This window comes from Pseudophryne corroboree, chromosome 1 (assembly GCF_028390025.1).
Source record: "Pseudophryne corroboree isolate aPseCor3 chromosome 1, aPseCor3.hap2, whole genome shotgun sequence".
NCBI classification, from domain to species: Eukaryota; Metazoa; Chordata; class Amphibia; order Anura; family Myobatrachidae; genus Pseudophryne; species Pseudophryne corroboree.
In genome coordinates, this window is record NC_086444.1 from 701,726,231 (window position 1) to 701,733,939 (window position 7,709).

Genomic DNA, 7,709 nt, shown 5'->3' on the forward strand with positions numbered 1-7,709 from the left:
TGTAGCTCAGTGGCAGAGTGCATGCTTTCAATCCCCGGCATCTCCAAGTTTTGCAAAATGTAGATTCTTTCTTAACTCTATGTAACCTCTCCAGATCAACAAATGCATTAAAAAACTCTAGAGAAATTGGAAAAGTTTCAATCAAACTATGAAAAATGATTGACCAGTCTATAAAATGTGATGTTGCTCAGTGGTAGATTATATTCCCCAGAATCTGTATTTCCTCTTTGAAATAAAAGTCATCATATGATACCTACAGTATCCTTGAAATCTATACAGCAAGGTATAATTGTTATCTTTGCTCCGTGCTCTGAGTTTAACCTTAGAACAGTGGAAGTAGTAGAAATTGAGTACTATGCAGAACAGCAATCGCTCGGTATCAAAACACACCATCTCAAAGGGAATGTAGCTCAGTGGTAGAGCGCATGCTTTGCATGTATGAGGCCCCGGGTTCAATCCCTGGCATCTCCATGTTTTGCAAAATATAGATTCTTACTTATCTGTATGTAACCTCTTCAGAAGAGCCCAAGACCAACAAATGCATGAATGCACTCTACAGTAATGGGCAAGAATTAACACCAATTATGAAAAATAATTGATCATTCTATTAAATGTGATGTAGCTCAGTGGTAGATTATATTCTGTGGATACTGTGTTTCCTTATTTAACCAGTAGTGACCATATCATACCTACTGACATTCTCCAAACACTGATGTCAAGTATATGGTAATTATGAAACAGAGTTTTAATTTCACTGGGAAATGAACTATAAAAGCAGTAGTTTCAATACACCCACAATTCAGTGAGGGGGCCATTCCATTGCTGAGACTCCAGACAAAGGGAGGTGGCGCCTGCAAGCTAGAGCCAATAGGAGAGTCATGGAAGAAAGTGACAGCACCGCTGATACGCTGATGATCGTGGAGGTGTAAGTGAACTATTAACACCTGCACAGTTATGTTCCCCACAGATATGAGAGACATATAGCTGCATACATATATTTAGACTGTGTTACCCAGAGGAAATTCTTATTGCACACTAAAGTTAACCCCTTAAAGAACTGAGAACTGAAAATATACATAAAGTAAGGGGTATAATAATGAGGATTTAAGCAGCTGAAGTGCATATAAAGACAAATCCCTGGGGATAATGAAAGGAAACACCTGGCAATAGACTTTTTCCTTCTAATAGTGGGAGACTATAAAGGCTTGTGACTTCCTTGCTATTTGGATTATTTGAAGTATATTAATAGTGACTGGAATTATTTGGGAACTCAAGAATTTATAGATACTCATTAATGAGCCTCTGCTTAATTACACTAATAACCTGTGAGTGTAATTATTTTTATAGCCTGCACTACAGTAGTTATAAGGACAAAGGAAGTGCTGGACATAACAGGCTGTTAATAGAGCGGTACCTCCTGTCATATAATAAGATGGAGATTATAATAGTATATATTTACATACACAGAGGTAACGAGACTGCATATACCGATGAGCAGGAGGAGTGAATATTTAAGTCATTTAAGTCTTTTTATGCAACTAATCCATTAACATAGTGCAATTGGAGCATTGTTTATGCAATGATACACATAATCAACTGAACAAGCCTTTATACTGCTTATGAGAGACTTTTTCTGGCAGGAGTTGCAGAGTTATTACTAGAAGACTAGAAAGGTTACATAATTGATACAGACTTTGTGGATACTATAAAGGAAAGTAACCAAAGAGAGAGAGAAAGGCTGAATAGAACCCTAGTAATCTATCTAACTATATATTTATGCCAAATGGAAACAAAATAATATTTTCTGCTATTTGTAATGTACTGCATCTGTTAGCAGATTGAAGGCTAAGAATACAGGGAAAGGAGAAGGAACATATATTATTCCCAGCGAAGGAAATTGAATAACCTTAGGTCATACATTGGAAGATATCCACTACTTTCTAAGGACAACAGTTTCTTATGTACTAAATGGGCCCCAACTGCGCAAACATTTTATTAGATGAGAGTATCCGGGTCACTCATTCTAGTATATACAAATGTATTTTTTTTGTAATGCATGCAAAATATTTAATGTATAGGAAAAAGATATTGCTTAATCAAAGGAGTATTGTAATAGGGAATTAGATATAAGGTTAAAGTAGAGTTAAAGTAAAGAATAGAACCCTAGTAATCTATCTAACTATATATTTATGCCAAATGGAAACAAAATAATATTTTCTGCTATTTGTAAAGTACTGCATCTGTTAGCAGATTGAAGGCTAAGAATATAGGGAAAGGAGAAGGAACATATATTATTCCCAGCGAAGGAAATTGAATAACCTTAGGTCATACATTGGAAAATATCCACTACTTTCTAAGGACAACAGTTTCTTATGTACTAAATGGGCCCCAACTGCGCAAACATTTTATTAGATGAGAGTATCCGGGTCACTCATTCTAGTATATACAAATGTATTTTTTTGTAATGCATGCAAAATATTTAATGTATAGGAAAAGATATTGCTTAATCAAAGGAGTATTGTAATAGGGAATTAGATATAAGGTTAAAGTAGAGTTAAAGTAAAGAATGTATTAAAACAAACCTATAATACTTACCATAAAAGTGTTGTGTTGGTACCAACGGACTCTGGAACCCTGAAAAGAGAAGAAGAACAGGTAGTTAATATATTAAGAGGATTGGTATATTAAATGTATATTTATTAAATGATACACATACTTTACACCAGGCTTACCCAGGCAAGCCGATATAGAAATTAGCTTGGGTGGAGGCACAAATTTATACTAGTGACCCTCAGATGGAGGTAAGGTAGGGTTACATATTGATAGATTGAAGGGACGATCTCCTAAGACTCTCCGTTGTTCATACCAGATGGTGTTTTTAAGAGTATCTGCAAGTCTACTTTGGAATTCCCTATGTAGAGTGGAAATATAGCTTTCCCATGTTTCAAAAAATCATGCAGCTAAGTGTTCCTTATTCAGAGACGTTTCCAGTCCATGTTAAAAACATGGAATAACTTGTTTTGAAACATCTGTAAAGAAGGCGGAGAAGTCGATATCCAGTTCTGTAATATTACCTACCGGTCAGCAACACTAATTACTAACAATAGCTTTCTACATCCCCTTGTCATCCATTGTGTAGTAGGTATCATCCTGAAAATTGCCCACTCTGTGGTAAATGGAATATAAGTGACTAGATGATCTATAGAGAATACCCTGACTGAGAGCCAGAATTGTCATAGTAATGGACAAAACCAGAAGCAATGGAGGAAGTCCACTTGAGGAGCCCTACATTGTAATCAGTTATGTGAATAGGTGTGTAATAGGACCTATGAAAAGTGTTTAAAAACATTTCTTGGTATTGCATACCTCCCAACTGTCCCGATTTTCGTGGGACAGTCCCATTTTTTTGTGACTGTCCCGCTGTCCCACCCGCAGGCTGCAGTGTTCCGCGGTGGGGGGGGGGGGCAGTTGGGAGGCTCTGTCTCTTGCTGCCCTGCTTAGCAGAGCAGCGGTGAATAGACGCTGTGCGCATGCGCACAGCGTCTATTCACTGGAGTCAGAGGGAGAGGGGGCATGCCAGCGGTTCACAGAGCGCTGGGCATGCACCCTTAGTGCCGAAAGCGGAGTGTGGCTCGCGAGCGCTGGTCTTCATGCGAAACCACACACCCTTTTCTAAGGCCACACCCCTTTTTCGGGAACGCATGCGGCTTCGCCGCGCATGTGTCCCTCTTTACATAGATGAAAAGTTGGGAGGTATGGTATTGCGCTGCAGGTAATAAGTTACATGAACTACGCAAGTTTTTAAGTAAGTCTTCACATGTCAATGAGGGGAAAGAGGACAACCATTGACTGAGCCCTGAGGTGACCAATTCATGGTCTGTTTGCTTTCTTATAATAGTGTACGTAGTGCCAGGAAATTGTCTTCTTGACAGGTGGGCTGGACCAAAGCATGACATCAATTGTGTTCTGCAAACTGTAAGCGAATAGCCAGCAGACCACCATCCCTCACCCCCAAAGAAAGGTACCAGGGAACTAAAGGACCTAATAGCATGACGGGTTTTAATGGGGAAACGGGTGAGTAAACCGCCATGGGGCGTGTCATCAGCAACCCCTTTCCTTTCCCCACACCGTCATTTGGAAATTACTTTCTTGACTCACCCTGCATATTGGGTAGTTAACAAATACATCTTGTACACTCTATGGGGTAAATTTACTAAGATTCGTATTTTCCCGTTTCAGGTCAAAGTTCAATCACGAATGACATCGAAAGTGTAAAACTGCAACTTTTTGAATTGATTACGACTAATTTACAAAGCTGTCGTATTCGGGTTTTTCTTTTGTTCCGATGTCGATGTCATTCGTGGTTTTTTTTCTATTTTTACGGCAGTGATTAGCAAAACACTGCCGACTTTTTTTACAATCAATCTCGGCCGGATCTGTGTGATCCGTGCTGGGGTTTATTTTTTGTTTATTTTTTAATTAAACACTGTAAAATAATAAAAAAAAAATGCGTGGGGTCCCCCCTCCTAAGCATAACCAGCCTCGGGCTCTTTGAGCCGATCCTGGTTGCAAAAATATGGTGAAAAAAATGACAGGGGTTCCCCCATATTTAAGCAACCAGCATCGGGCTCTGCGCCTGGTCCTGGTCCCAAAAATACGGGGGACAAAAAGAGTAGGGGTCCCCCGTATTTTTAAAACCAGCACCGGGCTCCACTAGCTGGACAGATAATGCCACAGCCGGGGGTCACTTTTATATAGTGCCCTGCGGCCGTGGCATCAAAAATCCAACTAGTCACCCCTGGCCGGGGTACCCTGGGGGAGTGGGGACCCCTTCAATCAAGGGGTCCCCCCCCCCCAGCCACCCAAGGGCCAGGGGTGAAGCCCGAGGCTGTCCCCCCCCATCCAATGGGCTGCGGATGGGGGGGCTGATAGCCTTTGTTGTCAAAGAAAAGATATTGTTTTTAGTAGCAGTACTACAAGTCCCAGCAAGCCTCCCCCGCATGCTGGTACTTGGAGAACCACAAGTACCAGCATGCGGCGGAAAAACGGGCCCGCTGGTACCTGTAGTACTACTACTAAAAAAATACCCAAAAAAACACAAGACACACACACCGTGAAAGTATAATTTTATTACATACATACACACATACATACATACTTACCTTAAGTTCCCACGCAGGTCGGTCCTCTTCTCCAGTAGAATCCAAGGGGTACCTGTTGAAGAAATTATACTCACGAGATCCAGGGGTCCAGGCTCCTCGGGAAATCCAGGGGTAATCCACGTACTTGAAAAACAAAACAAAACGGTGTCCCGACCACGAACTGAAAGGGCACCCATGTTTGCACATGGGTCACCTTTCCACGAATACCAGAAACCCACTCTGACTTCTGTCTAAGTGGGTTTCTTCAGCCAATCAGGGAGCGCCACGTTGTAGCACTCTCCTGATCAGCTGTGTGGTCCTGTCCTCACTGACAGGCAGCACACGGCAGTGTTACAATGTAGCGCCTATGCGCTACATTGTAACCAATGATGGGAACTTTCTGCCCTGCGGTTGACCTAAAGTGACGTCACCGCTGAGCAGAAAGTTCCCAGCATTGGTTACAATGTAGCGCATAGGCGCTACATTGTAACACTGCCGTGTGCTGCCTGTCAGTGAGGACAGGAGCACACAGCTGATCAGGAGAGTGCTACAACGTGGCGCTCCCTGATTGGCTGAAGAAACCCACTTAGACAGAAGTCAAAGTGGGTTTCTGGCATTCGTGGAAAGGTGACCCATGTGCAAACATGGGTCCCCTTTCAGTTCGTGGTCGGGACACCGTTTTTTTTTTTTTTCAAGTACGTGGATTACCCCTGGATTTCCCGAGGAGCCTGGACCCCTGGATCTCGTGAGTATAATTTCTTCAACAGGTACCCCTTGGATTCTACTGGAGAAGAGGACCGACCTGCGTGGGAACTTAAGGTAAGTATGTATGTATGTGTGTATGTATGTAATAAAATTATACTTTCACGGTGTGTGTGTCTTGTGTTTTTTTGGGTATTTTTTTAGTAGTAGTACTACAGGTACCAGCGGGCCCGTTTTTCCGTCGCATGCTGGTACTTGTGGTTCTCCAAGTACCAGCATGCGGGGGAGGCTTGCTGGGCCTTGTAGTACTGCTACTAAAAACAATATATTTTCTTTTACAACAAAGGCTATCAGCCTCCCCATCCGCAGCCCATTGGATGGGGGGGGGACAGCCTCGGGCTTCACCCCTGGCCCTTGGGTGGCTGGGGGGGGGGACCCCTTGATTGAAGGGGTCCCCACTCCCCCAGGGTACCCCGGCCAGGAGTGACTAGTTGGATTTTTGATGCCACGGCCGCAGGGCACTATATAAAAGTGACCCCCGGCTGTGGCATTATCTGTCCAGCTAGTGGAGCCCGGTGCTGGTTTTAAAAATACGGGGGACCCCTACTCTTTTTGTCCCCCGTATTTTTGGGACCAGGACCAGGCGCAGAGCCCGATGCTGGTTGCTTAAATATGGGGGAACCCCTGTCATTTTTTCCCCCATATTTCTGCAACCAGGATCGGCTCAAAGAGCCCGAGGCTGGTTATGCTTAGGAGGGGGGACCCCACGCAATTTTTTTTGAAAAAATAAGCACTTTCCCACCCCTTCCCACTGATATACATGCACGGATCTCATGGATCCGTGCATGCCTATCCAATCACGAATAAAAAAAAAAGGTCTGTTTTTTTTTTAGCACTTTTTTACGAGTTGTAATTTTTCACGGCAGTGTTTGTTTGTTTTTTGCTTTGCACTTCTTAGTAAATGACCGAGATTCATACTTAAACAGCCGCGTTTTGACCGATGGTGTATTCATTCGTAATTTTTTACTTGGACTTGCAAAAAATTACGAATGCCCTCATCTCTGCCGTGATTAGTGTTTAGTAAATTACCGAGATGACACTTTGATGAAAAAACGGCATCTCGGTCAAAATCGGGAGCTTAGTAAATTTCCCCCTATGTCTGCAAAGTGACAAAGTGTCTATACATGTTTTCTGGATTACGCTACTGCATTGGAAAAGAGACTATTTAACCTATTGACTGCTGGAAATTACCTTTCTTTGTTCACTAATGCTGCATTTGCATTTCTAAAGAGACTACTTAAATCACAAACATCTGGAAATGACCTTCCTATATTTGCTGATGCTGTGCATTTGTCTATTAACTCCAGTATACACACTTACCTGCATACCTTAAACTAAGGATCAAAGCGTGTGTTTTTACTTCAAGGACTGTTCATTTTGTTACATTATTAATGTGATTAACCAATTAGTAGCAACCTGAATCAGCTGTTCATTAGAGCATTTAAAGAAGTATTAAGGGGCCTACACATGGTGAGATAATGTGCCATGTGAGATTTGTACCACGCGATTTCCCTTGAAGTCCTGGGAGCCAATATTGCATATACACACAGTGCGATTTGAACCATGTCCAATTTGTACCATGCTAAAAAAAAAAAGCACATTTAAATAGTGAGTTGGTATTACAGAGGTGTGGGTGGCACCTTTTCACAGGGGATAAATAGCAGTGACCATTATAAATCTGTGCATTCATTGCTCTGTGGTTCCTTCTGAATGCTTTACATTGGTGGTCAGTGGTAATATTTATCAAAACTCAAGTTTTGCTGGGCTTCGGCTGCTGTGTGATAGCTTCCTTTACTTCCTCCGCGC

The 7,709-nt window shown here is 42.2% G+C and overlaps 1 non-coding gene across 1 annotated transcript; it reads left to right on the forward strand.

The window, feature by feature from the left end:
* The first annotated feature begins 399 nt into the window (after nt 1-399).
* On the forward strand, nt 400-471 carry TRNAA-UGC (transfer RNA alanine (anticodon UGC)). The gene has a single exon. It is a non-coding gene; the product is annotated as a tRNA-Ala (tRNA).
* Nucleotides 472-7,709: the final 7,238 nt, after the last annotated feature.